Source organism: Sarcophilus harrisii, chromosome 1 (assembly GCF_902635505.1).
Source record: "Sarcophilus harrisii chromosome 1, mSarHar1.11, whole genome shotgun sequence".
In the NCBI taxonomy this organism is placed as follows: Eukaryota; Metazoa; Chordata; class Mammalia; order Dasyuromorphia; family Dasyuridae; genus Sarcophilus; species Sarcophilus harrisii.
The window spans coordinates 657275385-657291613 of NC_045426.1; the positions used below are offsets into that span (position 1 = coordinate 657275385).

General features: G+C 39.7%; 1 protein-coding gene across 1 annotated transcript in view; it reads left to right on the forward strand.

The window, feature by feature from the left end:
* Positions 1-7471: 7471 nt before the first annotated feature.
* The window catches only part of GATAD2A (GATA zinc finger domain containing 2A), a 215661-nt gene continuing 206903 nt past the window's right edge, over positions 7472-16229 (forward strand). Inside the window, exon 1 of the mRNA XM_031947916.1 lies at positions 7472-7616. The gene's annotated coding sequence lies outside the window, so the exon portion shown is untranslated. The remainder of the gene's footprint in view (positions 7617-16229) is intronic.

The window sequence follows — 16229 nt, forward strand, 5'->3', positions numbered from 1 at the left end:
TGCTGATTATCTATGTGCGTTTATTTTATATCCTGCAACTTTGTTAAAATTATTTTAACTTCTTTCAGTTGTAAGATTCTTCAAGTATACCATTATATCACCTACAAAAGGTTAGTTTTATTTCCTCACTGCCTAGTTTCTTCAATTTCTTTTATCGTTACAGCCAGCATTTTAAGTACAATACTTACACATACTACCTCAATTCAAATTCTCATCATTTTTCATTTGCATTACTACTAGTCTTCTAATTGGTTATCTTCCTTGTTTCATGTCTCTTCTTGTTCCAGGCTATTCTCCATTAATTTTTAATAGCATTTTATTTTTCCCAATACATGCAAATATAGTTTTCAACATTCACCTTTGTAAAATCTTGTGTTCCCAATTTTTTTCCCTTTCTTTCTCCTCCCTAAGATAGCTATGTGATACAGGTTAAACATGTCCATCTTCTAAACACATTTTTAATATTTGTCATGCTACTCAAGAAAAATCAAACATAAAGGGAAAAAACACAAGAAAACATACAAGGAAACAAATAAAACCAAAAAAAGGTGAAAATACTATGCTTTGATACACAATCATCATAGTTCTGTCTCTGGATGCAGATACCACTTTCCATCACAAGTCTTTTGGAACTGCCTTGAATCACCTCATTATTTAAAGGAGCCAAGTCCATTATAGTTGATCATCACATAATCTTGTTACTGTGTACAATGTTCTCTTGGTTCTGTTCACTTTACTTAGAATCAGTACATATCTTTCTAGGCTTTTCTGAAATCAGCCTGCTCTTCATTTATTAAGAACAATTAATATTCTATTATATTCATATACCATAACTTATTTAATAATTCCGCCACTGATGAATATTTACTTAACTTCCAATTTCTTATCACTACAAAGAGTTGTTACATTTTTGTATTTGTGGGACCTTTCCCTTCTTTTATGATCTCTTTGAGATACAGACTCAGTAATGACACAGCTGGATCAAAGGGTATACAGAGTTTTATAGCCTTTTGGACACTAGTTCCAAATTGTTCTCCATAATGGTTGGATCACATCACAACTCCAACAACAATGCATTAATACTTACCATTTTAAGGAAATTTCCCACTTAAGCTTTCTATTTTGTCAAAAGCTTTTTCTGCATCTATTGACTCATGCTTTTTGTTGGTTTTGTTAATATCAATTATGCTGATAGTTTTCCTAATATTGAATCAGTTCGGAAATCCTAGTATTAAGTCCTACCTGGTCACAGTGTGTGATCTTTGTAGTATCTCCTTGCTTGCTAGTATTTTCTTTAAAATTTTTGCAACAATATTAGGGAAACAGGTTTATAGTTTATAGTTTTCTGTTTTCATTTTTCCTGGTTTGTGGGTCAGCATCACAATTGTGTTATGAAGGAAATTTGGCAAAATTCCTCTGTCTATTTTTCCAAAAATATGTAATATTTTAATTAAATATTTAGTGGAATTTAATTGTAGATCCATCTTGGTCCTAAGTATTTTTTCTTAAAATTCTTCTGATAACTTGTTCAATTTCTTTTTCTATGATGGGGTTATTTAAGTATTCTATTGTCTCTTTAACCTGGGCAAATTATATTTTTGTAAATATTCATCTATTTCACTTAGATTGTCAGATTTCTTAGCATATAAGTTCCTAATAAGTGCTTTAATTTTATCTTCATTTGTGCTAAGTTCACCCTTTACATTTCTGATGCTGGCAAGAGTGCTTCAAATGAACTGAGTCAGTACAAGAGGCAGTTTTTGGGCTCCTATTTGAGTCACAGTCAAGAAGGTAGGGGGAGCTGTGTATAATTATTTGATGGCCACTTCCCAGTATAATGACCAGAATAGGCTTAAAATGGAGGCCAGGAAAATTTTGCCAGAGCGGATTAGAGCTATGAGAATGTAAATTTCTCTCATTTACCATGAAAATCATTCAAAAACTATTGAATACAAGTATATAACAATTCTCAAGGGACTTCTGAGGTCTACCAAAGAGAGAGATCTAATGTGGAAGCAAATCATCAGATCTTTGTCAACAACAGCAGCCGGGAGTTATAGAAAAATATTGCTCATCTAAATATCTAATTTAACTTTTGCGTCTTTTTAACAACTTTGACAAATCTGTAGATGGCAAGTAAATTACTTACCTCTAAGTCAGGCAGGCTGAATTTAGAGATCCAAATTAGTCAATTCTAAATTATCTATGTCAAGAAGTTCATATTTTTTGATTTTTCAATTCACTGGGGCAAGTCTGATATAGTGGCAAAAACCATGGATTTGGCATCAAATGACCTTAGATTGAGCTGTATTTTTTCAGCTATGGAACATTTATTATTGGCCAGGTACTGTGCTAGGACCTCAGGAAAACAAGAAAATCTAAGTCCCTATATTCATGGATGTCACATTCTATTGGGAGTAGGGAGGACATACAGGTAAAAAATACAAGATCTATACAAATTAATTTGGGGGTGGGACTGAAGATACTAGCAACGGGGGAATAAGGATAGATTTGTACTACCTGTGTGACCAAAGTGACTAAATCACTTTGCTTTTCTGATCCTTGTTTTTCTCATCTGTGAAGAGAGCTAGGCTAAAGGATCTTTTAAACCCATGTTAACTCTATTATTTCTTACTCCCTATGTCCCAATGCTAGCTTAATGCTATGGGGTCTGAAGATAACTGAAAAGGCAAGATATATAGAAGAGGCTAAATAAATCCCACATGTGAAAAATGACTGTTATAGGCAATAAAACATTAGATCTAATCTGGGGGGTTCTTAATCTGAGATTCGAGGGCAAATATAAAAAGATACACGAATTTGGATAGGAAAAAAATTACATTTCAATATAACTGGTTTCATGATGTAATATGCAGTTCATTTTGTGCATTAAAATGCTATTCTGAGAAATCCCTGGGCTTCACTGCACTGAAAGGTTCCCTAACATATAAAAAGTTAAGAATCCCTAAAATAAAATTTCATTTCATAGATGAGAAAATACCCCTAAAGAAAGAATTGATATGTCAGAGTTTACAGTGAATTAGAAACAATAGCTCAAGCTTTTCTGTCCATTACTCCAATACTCTTCTCCCCATTTCAAAGTAGGTGTAGAGGGGAAAAAAGACTTCTCTGGACCATAAAAGATGAATTCTCTTTCTTTAAAATGACCTTTTTTACATTTAACCTTTTCTGGGAATGTCATTCTTAGAACAAACTTATAGATAGCATACTTATTTTATAGACAAGGAAACAAACTCTTCGTGATCATATCTTGGTTTTGGCTTTTGAAGAAACAATTATTGCTAAGTAGTGCTTGGGCCTTGTACTGGGGTCATATTCTATTATCTTCTTACTCTAGCCACTACTTATACCTGTAATATCTAATAAATCTAATTTTACTCTTCAATATCACTTTAGGGTAATTTAATATTTAAGATTATCCTAGAAAGCAAAAAAAAAACAAAAAACAAAAAAAAAAAAAAAACCCAAACAAACAAACAAAACAAACCTCAAAAACTATTTGTGTGAATATCTAGACTTCTGGTGGCTTTTAAGATTTTGAGTTATTTTAGATTTCAGAGTCTTAAAAAACCCCTGACAAATCATCACCCTTTTCCTTTGTGATCCAGAGTCATCTGAACAATTGGCATAAGTTTCAGTGAATTACTAAAATGCATCTGAAAGACTCAAATTGTTTTGGAAAACCAAATTATGCTTCAAAATAATGTGAGGGTAAAAAATATGATGGTGAAGAGGTTTTAACCCTAGGGAGGAAGTCAAACCTGGGTGAATGTTTTGCACACCTGAACGCCACTCTTACTTAGGGACTTTATATTGCTTTCTGTCTAAAAATTGCATGCAACCTTTCTATATTGATACTGGGTTGGTGTACTCCACCCCACTTCCCCTAGAAGTACAATTTCCTATAGAATCCAAGGTCACAAAAGCAACATGAGGTCTCCTCTTCTGGCCTGCACTCCCCCACCCCCATTCTCTCTGACACCACTGAGGCCCCTCCTCCACTGCTGTCAGTAAAGGCTTGTTGGCTCTGTTCCCATTTCCCTATTTGGATATGAATGTCACTTAGCCAGTTTGCCCAGATGTGTTCCCAGACCCGGGAAGGGGCACGCCTTGATGCAAGATGTAATCATTACTCACATGGAAAGGAAAAAACATCCCTACATAGGGCACAGATCCTTCTTTTCCTTCTTCATGCCAGAAGTCTGATTCCCATCATCCATCTTGGCACTGTGCTGGTCCTAGAGCGAGAGTCTATTCTTTACCAGATGACATCTGATTCAGATTCTCCCAGAATTCACCTGACCAGATGGGAGGCTTTGTTCATCCTGAATGCTAGTGATTTTTCTACCATGCTTAAGATCTGAGATGTGTTGGGAGGGAGGGGGAGTGGGTGGAGGGCACCTTCTTGACTATTATTTAGTTTAATCCTTCTGCTTTTACAAATTAAGTGTTTTTAGGAAATCAAAGAAATCATGTCCAGTGCTTAGCTCCTAAAAGAAGTTGAAATGTCATTGATCCAATGATACTTCAAGTCTGAACAATTTATTCTTCACTCAAAAACTTTCAGAGGCTCTCCATTATTTATAGTCCAGATTCCTGAACTTACTCACAACTCCATATATGTCTTATAGCTAAATTAGGGGAGGTTTTTTTTTTGTTTGTTTTTTTGCAAAATTATAATTATCAGCAAATGTTTTATTTGTATATCTCATATATCTATATACTTGGCTCATATAAAATTTTCTCAAGTGAAAAGGGGTTGAAAGTGGAAAAAGTTTAAGAAGCTCTGATATATAAATATTTATTTATAGGATAAAAACCAAACTCAACCTTGCATCTAAAACCTTCTACAATCTAATTAAAACCTTCCTTTGTTTTTAATATTCTCTTCACATACTCTATATATTCTACCTTTCTCTAATCTGACCCTGCTTTCTCTTTCTCCCCTCTATTTGTTCATCAACCTTCCATGATTGAATTGGACTATACTTTTCCCATCCCCTCATTTTTGCCTGATAAATCCTTTCTATTCCTTCAAGACTCAATAAATCCTTTCTATTCTTTCAAGACTCAAGTCTGGCTTCCTAAAGCAATTCTTAATTTCTCCTAGGTAGAAGCATATAGCAGGTACTTGTTTGTTCATCTGAATGACAGTTCTAGGAAACATTCGGAAAATGCAAAAAGAAACTTTGACAAGCTCAGTCCCTATTCCATAAGCTCCATTATATTAAGTTTGGTTTGTGTTACTTTTGTTTAAGATGTCCTTCCTCTACAACCAGGGCTTTTCACCCTCTTCCATAGTCTTAGATTGGGGAAGGGGGAGGATGAGAGAGAAAGGGACAACTCTGTTGGAGGTAGATAAGTACTTCTGTTTACAGACAGACATCTGCAGTTGGCTGAGTTACTCCAAAGAGTTTTTAGATTTTAAATACAGTTCTTATTTTCATGAGGACACAAAGATACATTTAGTGAACTGTCACCTTTTCCCAATGCTGAGGCAAAAGTTGAGAATCATGTAACTTCAGGCAGAAAGAACCTTAGAGTTAGAAAAGATCTTAAAAAACCATCTATTTGGAGCAGGACCAGGAGATCATTATATACTTCAACAACAATACTAGATGACCAGTTCTGATGGATCAGGCCATCCTCAGCAACGAGATCAACCAAATCATTTCTAATGGAGCAGTAATGAACTGAACTAGCTATACCCAGAAAAAGAACTCTGGGAGATGACTAAAAACCATTACATTGAATTCCCAATCCCTATATTTATGCACACCTGCATCTTTGATTTCCTTCACAAGCTAATTGTACAATAATTCAGAGTCTGATTCTTTTTGTACAGCAAAATAATGTTTTGGTCATGTATACTTATTGTGTATCTAATTTATATTTTAATATATTTAACATCTACTGGTCATCCTGCCATTTAGGGGAGGGGGTAAGAGGTGAAAAATTGGAACAAGAGGTTTGGCAATTGTTAATGCTGTAAAGTTACCCATACATATATCCTGTAAATAAAAGGCTATTTAAAAAAAAAAAAAAAACAAAACATCTATTTGGTCCAGCACCACTAAACTAAGTCTCAGAGAAGGGAAGGGAATCTTCTCAGAATTTGAAGCTGTAAGTGCTGGAGAGAGTAAGGGGACAACCAGAAACCAAGAATCCTATCAGCCCATGCTTCTTTTCACTACATCTACATCTTTCAACCATATGTCTCTTTTGGAGAGAGTTTCCATATGGGTCACTTCGGCTTTCTAGGTGTTCACAATCATAGGAGCACAACAACAAAAAGGAATCTAAAAATACTCTTCCTCCCCATTTTGCAAATGACAAAATGAGCCAAGACTAAAGCTTAAATTATTAGCACAAGGTCAAAAAGGAACTAGGAAAACCAGGATTCAAACTCGGGAGCTCTGACTTCAAATCCCGTGCTCTTTCTGCTACTCTTGGGTTGTTTCTCATAAAGGAATTATCTTTTAAAGCAAGAAAAGGAAAAAAAAAATGCTTCTCTATATATCATTATGCGTAAACTTCCAACTGCCTGACTCCAAGAGCCCCTTACAGTAAGTGGTCTTCCGCTGGCTCTCCTTTTCCTCAAATCAACTAAAAAAAAAAACCAGTAGGTGCCAATTTAGCATATAAAACCCTGTGCTGCACACTGAAAAAGATACCAAGTTTGGCCAAATGCCAGCAGAGGAAGATTATTAGAGTGGGATGGCGCCCTAGGAGATCATCTAATCCATCCTCTTTAGTTTACAGATGAGGAAACTGAGGGCCCTGCTTTCCCCTAGGGAGAGCCGTTTGTCCAAGGTCAGCAGCTAGTGCGCAGCATGGATAGGACATTGAAAACACAGAATTCTAAGCTATCCCCACTCTCTTAACACTATGCATTTTTTAACTTTTTTTTTCCTGATGGGAGAGAAAAGAGGATTTGGCGTGATAAGGGGGCTGGCCAGGAGAGCTCAAGCTGTAAAGGGCAGTGGGAATAAGCTGTTTAGTGGGGAGAACGGACACCGTGACCGCGCGTGGGGGGAGGCCCCTGAGAATGGGGAGGTGACCTGGCCGCCAGGGGACCAGGCTGGGGAACCTGGGAGGACAAGACCCCGGCTGGGGAGGGAGCAAGGGAGCTATCTCGACCCGAGGGTCCCGTGCGGATAAAGAACTGGACAGAAGCGGATGAACTCGGAACATGCCCCAGGGGTCGGGCAGGAGTCTCGAGATCTTCCAGGCCTAGGACTGTGGAGAGGCCAAGGCCGCCGGCTTCCCTGGTGGCCCTCCCCAACCCCGGCAGCCTGGCTCGGCCCAGCCGGCGCCAACCACCACCCCGCGCGCGCGCCCCGCCCCCACCCTCCGGCGCCGCCCGCCCCTCCCCCCACACCCACCCGCGCGGCTCCCAGTCCACACCGCTCTCGCCTCCTCCGGGTGCATTGTGGGTGGGGCGCCCCTGCTGAGCACTGTAGGGAACCCCCTTTGCCCCGGCCGCCCGGCCGCCCTCAAGGGTCGAAGGGAGCTCAGCCTCGGAGATTGACGCTATATTCTTGGCTCCGCCCCCTTCTGCGACCGAAATCTCGTATCCGCACAGCGTCGACTGGGTAGGCATTCTCTTCTGACTGACGATTGGTTCAATTGCTTGTCTGTCACGCGTCGGGCTTGCCGGCTCTCGCCCCTTGGGCCTTCATGGCCGCTGGCGCGATCAGTCGGGCCAGTCGGGCTCGTTTCTCATTGGCCATTACATACTGTCCATCTTGGGTAGGTTCCGCACCCTTTGGGCGTAGGTCTCGTCAACTAGGCAAAAACCTCATTCTCATTGGTCGCTTGCCTTGCCATTCAGGCAGTCGTACTGAAACCCGGAAGTGTGGGAGGTGAAATCTGCCTAGCAACCGGGGAAGCCGGGCTGGAAAGCGGGTAATTTCAGTCTGAGGAGAAACCCGGAGTCCCGCGGAGGTGCCAGCTTCAAACCTCGCTCCCCTCCCCCCCCCACTTGCCTTCCGCCCGTCGCCTCTACAGCTCTGTTTCCAGTCGCGAACGTTCCCCCCTAGGGACGGTCACCTTTACCGCGCTCTTTCGTCTCTCCTCTTCCCCCCCACCCCCGTTCCGTCCCTCAGCACCCCTCAGCCTTACTGTCCGGAGCGCGCGCCCCCGCCGCGCGAGGGGGGGAGTGGTGGACGACACGGGGACGGCGGCGGCGCGCAGCGCGTGGCGTCCCCGAAGCGCGCCCCCGACTTCAGCCCCACACACCCCGCACGACACACGCTCCGTCCGCCGCTGCGGCCGCCACCTGAAAGAGCAGCCGGGACCGTCCCGCCCTCCCGGGTGCCCGCCCCAGGCCGCTGCTGCCCTTCGGAGCCGCGCCGGGGGCTCCGAGACAACTTTGGCTGGCCGGTGAGTGACTTGGCTTGTCTGCCCGTGGGGGGCCCGGGCGGAATTCCCGAGCTCTGAGCCTCCTGCCCGTTCCGGTCGCCCTGAGGGGCTGCGCTCGGGCCGGGCCGGGCCAAGGGGCGGGGGGAGGGGATGGCTCGGGCTGGGACGGGACTGGAGGCCTCCCATCCCCCCATTCCCCCGAGCCCCGACAACGTGCCCTAGCTCGCCCGCTCCCCTCCCCCCCTCCCGGCCGTGCCCCCCACGCCCTGTCCCCCGGGGCGCCGGGCCGGTCGGGCGGGGCGGGGCTGGGCGGGTCCTCGCCCCTCCCCTCCTCTCCCTGCCGAGGGGGAGGGGGAGCCCGGCGGTTTGTTGGGGCTGCCGGGCAGGTGCGTGGGGGTGGGGGTTAGAGGGCCTCCCCTTTCCTAGAGGATCGAGGTGCCCCCTCCCCCAGGCCTCGGCTCCCCCTCCTCTGAGGCGCTGGCTGCCTGCCCGCTGCCAGCCTCCTGTCCCCAGGAGTTCCAGCCTTTTAGGCCAGGGGTGCCGCGACAACTTTTGTTTTCTCTGCTGGACTCTGAGGCTCTTTCCAGGATGGAGTTTTAAAGCTCTCCCGGAAAGGCTGGGGAAAAGGTTTTCTCTCTTTGGGCAGAGAAACTCTTTTCCTTTGCAGCCACCTTAGTGTGAGGCATCTACTAGCTAAAGGACTGCGTGGCTAATCCTGTTTCTAAACCCTTGGCTGGCTGCGCTAGACCATTGTCTCTTCATTATCACATTGTTAAGCTACCAAATCGGCTGACCTCTGTAGTCCAAATCTACCCCCCCCCCCCCCCCCCGCCCTCCCAGTCCTTTGCGTGTTGGAAATCCTTTCTTACTCTTTAAAAGTGACACTCCTGGTCGAGCTCTTCCAGTTCCACATACACTTTTCTTCTCAGAAGCAATTCACTCCCTATTCCCCATCTCTTTGACAGCTCTCTCTCTTTGGGTAATGGGGGAAGGGGAGGGGATTCCTAATGTTTTCTTTACCAGCCAACCAGAACTATTGGCTCTCCAAGGTAGAAGGCTAGAGGATTCTATTGATTAGCAGTATCACTTTTTTGTAATTAACTTTCAGAGCCTCCCAAAAGGGGGAAGGGGTCTTTACATTGGTTTTACAAATTTGTATGTACTTTTTAAAAAGTGCCCACTCTGAATTCCAAGTTCAATCTAGGTGCTAATTTTATCAGGTTTGCTAAATGCAAAGTTTCTTCTGAACACAAGTAGATGAATGCTGGCTTTGAGAAATGGTCCAAAGGACAGGAATGAAGTCAATTTGAAATCCGAGTAGCTGTTGTAACCTCTTCCTCTCCACAGGCAAATGTGTCTGCTGGAACCTGTAGGGAAAAAGTTTTCCTTAAGAAAGATTCTGACATATACAGATTGAACTTTGTTTTCATTGTACTTATGGTAACTTCTGGCTCTAAACTAGGTGGACTATCAGTTCACTTTACTTCTTTGAGGACCACATGCCTCCTGTTAATTTTCATATAGGTTTTGCTTAATTTAAGTTCTTTGTGAGAGTTCTCAGCAGACTATAATTTGAGTTCTAAATCTGTCAGTAAGCTGCATGGACACAAGTTTCAACTCGAGTTATTTTCTTCTGTGTAAAAGTACCCTAAGTTACCTAGGATCTCTTGGTCTAGATTTAGTCAAGTTCAGGCAAGAGGCTGCATGCTAATTGCTTGCACTTTTACTGCCTCTTAATGGCCAATCTCAAATTGATACTACCTTGGAGGAAGATTTTTACCAGAAAATTCAGAAGGGAGAAACTTGGAGGAAAGCTTTAGAACCAATAGTGCCCATGTCAATAAAGAAAAGTTTCCTGAGAGGGGAGGGGAAAAAAAGAGGGGGACAACAAAGGAGATCAGAGTTCAGGCCTGGGCTTAAACTAGTAGGGCTTGATATGTTGCCAGGTCTAAATGTGCCCAAAGGGGAAAAAACTTTTTGGTATGTGTCTTGCAAAACCTATTGCCCTTCTGAATATTGAAGTAGTGCTTTTCTGTGTACTGATGCCAGATAGGCACATCTAGTGGGTGGCCTTTATTTGCACTTGTATGTCCTTTGTTTTTTCTTCCTATAAAGTAGGGATGATATGTTTTGTAAATATCTATGATATTGAGAAGTGTGAGTGCAGTTATTTTAATATTGCACTGCTATGGCTAAATTTTGGCAAAAGGGAAAATGGTATTTATCAGTATGAGGAGTGGTGGGAGATTTTACCTAATGTAAAATCCTAGTCCTAATTTGGGACTGCTTGAATAATAACTCTTTGGGAGCAGCTGTAATAGATAGTGGTCAACTCTCACACTGTAGAAATTTTTCATAAAGAATTAGATTTTAGGACCAAATATTGTGAGTAATGTACAAAAATATTTGATTCAACACAATAATAGTACTTTAAGAAGTTGAATTCATGGCTTCACACCACATGGGAGATTAGAATTCATATTGAATTTCTTAATTTAGGAAGGCTGGAGAAAGCTAATTCAGGTACTTAGGGTCTGTTTGATTATTAGTATATGACAAAGCCCAGGGGAATCCAAATCAAGGCTACTCTCAACTGTCTTTGAGTAGAGGCAGAAAATGTGCTGTTATTGATGACAAAGGAACTTTTCAAAACAAAATAATCTTGTCGATGCACCTTGTATGCATTTCCTAGATCTCCAATATTATATCCTTTTTTCCCCCTTCCACTTTGTAAAGTTGAAAATAATTTTTGTATGTTACAAATTTCTACCAGTCCTTTTAGAGGCAGAGTTACTTTTTTATGTAGGTAAGTTCTTATATGTAGATCAGTTCTTATAACATGAAAACTAAGATAAATTATCTTAAAGGAGTGATGCACTTTTGAGATTCATTGGTAGTGTTTCTTAGATTTTACTTTTGAGTTGTGCCAATACACCAAACATTCTTTACAGTACCTGACTGTGGACTGATAAACTGTTGATTTATAGTACCAAAATAGTTAGGGAAGTGGGAGAGTTCCTTCCTGTTGGATACAAAACTGGTAATGTTAAAATCCCTCAGGATCTAGATGATAAGAAATGAGCTGATCTTTTATAGAATTCTAAAGTAGCTACTGTTCATTTGGACAAACAGTACAAAAATGATTAGACATTTTCTTTCATTATGTTACCACTTTGAATATTGGTTTTCTTCCTGGCAACATGGTATAAAGGTTATAATTTATAGACTTTCAATCAGAAAGACCTATTTTCAAATCCTACCTCTGGAATAGTATCTGTAGGATTTTTGGGCAGGTTATTTATAGTCCCTGAATCTCAGTTTCCCCATCTGTAAAATGGAGATAATATCTCTTAATTACCTATTTTATAAGATTGTTGTGAGGTTATTAATGAAATCCTGTGGGTAAAATGAAGTGCAAACTTTAAGATTTTATATGTATATATATATATATACATATATGTGGGTTATTATTATCAAGTAACAACTTGACTTTTTTTCTCTGCTAAATCTGCCCTCTTTATGATTCACTAATTCATCAGACATTTATTAAGTACCCAATATGTGACAGACACTGTGCAGAGTGCTGGATCCTTGGCACAAAGGGAACAAACAGTTCCTATCCTTTAAGAACTTAAATTCGAGTAGGGGAAAAACTATATGTACATAAAAAATTAAATGTAATATGTGTGCCAACCAAATACTAAGGATACTAGGGATTGGGAAAAATCAGAATAAACTTCTCAGAGAATTTCACTTGAATTGAGCTTTGAAGAAAGCTAAGAATTTTTTAAGGTAAAAGTGAGGAGGCCAGATCCAGATATAGGAGACAGCTTGAGTAAAGGCAATACAGTAAAAATTGGCAGAACAAAAAAAAGAGTATTTTGGCTGGAATATAGGGTGGGTGAGGTGATGTATTTAAAGCCTGGAAAAGTTAGCCTGGACTCAGATCTTTATAAGCTAGGCAGAATACTATTTTTTCATCTTATAGGCAAGAGGAAGCCCTTGGAGCTTATTGAGGTGGTGAATGACATGGTTTGATCTATGCTTTTAGAAATATCACTTAGGCAACTGTGTGGAGGATGTGTGTGTAAGAGGAGAGACAAGTTAGTAAGGACAAGTAGAAAGCTAATTCAGTAGTCCAGATGAATGGTAATGAGAGCCTGTACTAGAGTAGTGGTCATATAATTATTAATTCATCATATGTTTATTAAACACTTGCTCTTTGTAAGGGCATTGTACTGGACATTGTAAGAAGATAAAACAATTAAATAAATACACATTCCTCCTTTGTGGAATTTATCCACAGGTAACTCTGGTAGTTAACCTACTACATTCCATATAGATCAAAATAGATAGGAAAGATTACCACTGTCTGGGAGAATTGGGGAAGGAGGCAGATAAATCCTATATTTCATTATCTTTTCTATGGGAGTTAAGATTGATCAAAAGGCAAACTATATTATCTCATATTAGAAGATTGTTTAGAGCAAGGGCCTTTTTAGTTTTTTTCTTTATATCCTCTGGATTTATAGTGCTTTTCATACAGTCAGTCCTTAACTGCTTTTTCACTCATTTATTCATTGCAAATATTCAGTCTAGATGCCTTTTAGTCCAGAATTTCTTGAAGATAGTAATATCTTTCAAATTCTTTAGCATGTCTTTAATGCCTCTTATGTTGAACAAAAACCTATATAGACATGTGAAAAGGTTTTTCATTTTCTGTTTGTAAATTTAGCAGATATGATATTAAGTCTAGGAACCTTTCATTATCCTGAAAGAAGTAGAAATAAATAAGTTGTAGTTGGTTTATTAGCTTATGTTGGCAAATTCTCATTAGTGTGGGAAGGAATGGTAAGTCTTAACTGTACAGTTGTAGAACCATCTTTGTAAGATTCTCTATGTGTCTCTATACATACATATAATTTTCATCTTATCTTTTTGATTGTTGGGGGAACTATATTCAGGGCTGACTAAAAGTCTTTAATTCGACCTAGTAATCAAATATGCCTTTTTAAAAGCTTGCTATGCATAGAAGGTTAAACTGGTTAAGAAACTGGGAAGGGGGTGAGGGAGGAAACTCCCCTTCTGCTCCCTTACTTTTTTTTTTTTAATTGAGGGATGCAGAAAGAGGAAGTTTCCCATTGTACCGAACCTATACCTTTAATTATCCTCGCTATTTGATGGCTTCTTTGTTCCTGCTTTGGTGCTGTGAAGTCTCCAAGTCTGCTGGTGGGATCTACTGTAAATTTGTGTTATTCGTTTTCAATTGGTCCCTCATTGACACATGCTTGTTGTTTCACTTTTCCTTGAGATAAATCCTTTTTTTTTTTTTTTTTTTAAAACTAAACATTTTTTCCATTAAGCATTTATTTTTTATTCTGTCCCATCTTTCCTTCTCTCCCCATTGGAGGAAAAAAGAGAAAAACATAACCTTTGTAACAAATATGTATTGTCAGGCAAAACAAATCCCCACCAAGCAAATTTGACCTTGTTTAAAAATGTTTCATTTATCTTGAGTCCATCACCTCTCTGTTAGGAATTGTGGGGGGAGAATGCTTTATCATCTGTCTTGGAATTACAGCTGGTAATTGCATTGTTCAAAGTTCTTAAGTCTTTTAAAGTAATCTGTCTTTGCTTACTGTTATATAAATTATTCTCTGATTTTGATCATTTAATCCAGATCAGTTCGTAAAAATCTTTGGGCTTCTCTGAACCCATCCCTTTGGGTCTTTGTGTCTATGTTCATGTACCATACATTATTTGGTCATTCCTCAATTTATGGGCACCCCTCAGTTTTCATTTTTTTAGCCAACTGCTAGAAATACTTTGTACCTTATTCTTGATCACACTCCCCATAATGGCTTTTCCAAACCTTTACTCAAGTCATCTATGTTAGCATTTTTTTCTCCCATCTCTGAAGATGATCTTACTTTGTACTTAGGTAAAGTTGAAGTTACCTATCTTGAGAATTTCCTCAGTTCCAAACATTATTCTTACCATCTCATTATACTCCTTTGTAGGACCACTTCTCATCAACATTATTCCCTCTATTTGTGCCTTTTTCTTCTACTTGTATTAATTTGATTGTATTCCTTCCTTTTTCTTTCAGGAGCTTGTTCCTTTGTCATCCTCCTTTCTCTGATTTTCAACATCTCAGTATTTACTGGCTCCTTTCCAGCTTCCTTCAAACATGCCTCCAACCTTTGATTGACCCTACCATATTGTCCTTTATTCCTCTTCTTTTTCATACCCAGATTCCTAAAAATAGATGATTGTACTTACTGTTTCCACTTTGTGTTTTCACTCAGTTTTCAATCTTTTATAATCTGGTTTAAATATCATCACTTAACTGAAATTGCTTTGTCCAGAGTTGCCAGTCATCTCATCAAATCTGTTGTCCTTTTCTTTCTTCACAATATTTTACAGTATTTTATACTTCTGACCATTTTTTTCTGGATATTCTTTCTTACCTAGAAAACTACGTATCTGTCTAAATAATTCTTTTCAATATCTTTTTGCAGAACCATCCTTCCCCCCCTGTGCATGGATATACTTAAAGTCTGTGCTTTGGGCCCTTTTTTCTTTTTTTTCTACACTTTCTCTCAGTGAACTCATTCGCTTCCATTAGTTCATTTGTTATCTTTTAACTCTTTAACAGCAGATGACTCCTTAATCTACACATCCCACCTTTATCTCACCTAAGCTTCAGTCCCACTTCTCCAGTACTTTCAAACATCTCAAACTCACCATGTCCAAAACAGAACTCTTTATTTCTAAACCAACTTCTTTTTCACACTTCTGTTTTTGAAGGGTGACTGTAGTTACCTAGATTCTTAATCTAGGATTTATTCTAAATTTTTCACTTTTCACCATTCATTTCTAAGTTGCCAAATACAGATTCGTTTCCTCAACATTCCTCACACAGGTTTCCTATTTTCCCACGTTAGGCTAAGTTCAAGCCCTTATAATCTCTTGCGAGAACTATTGTAGCAGAGTCCTAATTTGTTTCCTTCCTTCTGACTTCTCTAAATTTTATCTTCTATGCAACTTCCAAAGTGGTATTCCCAATAATAATTCCTTAATGTCTTTAAGATAAAATGTAGGTTCCTCTTTTGGGCACTTAAAGACCTTCCTATTCAGTTTCTACACTATCTTTTCAGGCTGATTACTTGTTATACTCTACACTCTTCTAAAACTAGTCTGTTTGTTCCTCATATGTGTCATTCCTTTGGCTATCTCTATACCTTTGTAAAGGCTGTCCATCCAGTCTGGAATACTCTTCTTTTCTATCTCTACATCTAAAAGCCATTCCTGAATTCCTTCAAGGGTCACTTCCTTAAAGAAACTTTTCCTAATTCTCTCATTTGTTTGTCTCTCATCATCCTCTTTCATTTGCATTGCTATCACTTAGTCTATTTTATCAATACTATATTTGCATATGAACATGTATTTATTTCTCTAGAATAGAAATCTTTGAGGGGAAGACTGTCTTGTATTTGTAGCCCTAGAATCCGGCACAATGCATGTTAGGTACTTAATAAATGTTTGTTGATTGACTGAAGGGTCTGATATGTCTTTGTACTTGCCAACACAGTTGCTTCATTTATTCTGTTTGACACTTGAATGGATTGCTGCTACTTTACTTGCTAGATCAATTGGGAACAGCTCTGTAGCATTTTTTATCATGCCCTATGATTAACAGTTTTGGTGGCATCACTTATTAGTACTCACAGAATCCATTGCTTTCTGATTATCAGCAACTCAAGCAGTTGTGGAATAATTACACCCAAATGTAGAGGTACTAAGATTTCTATTCTGAGGAGTTATATGAAGTTGTTATAAAG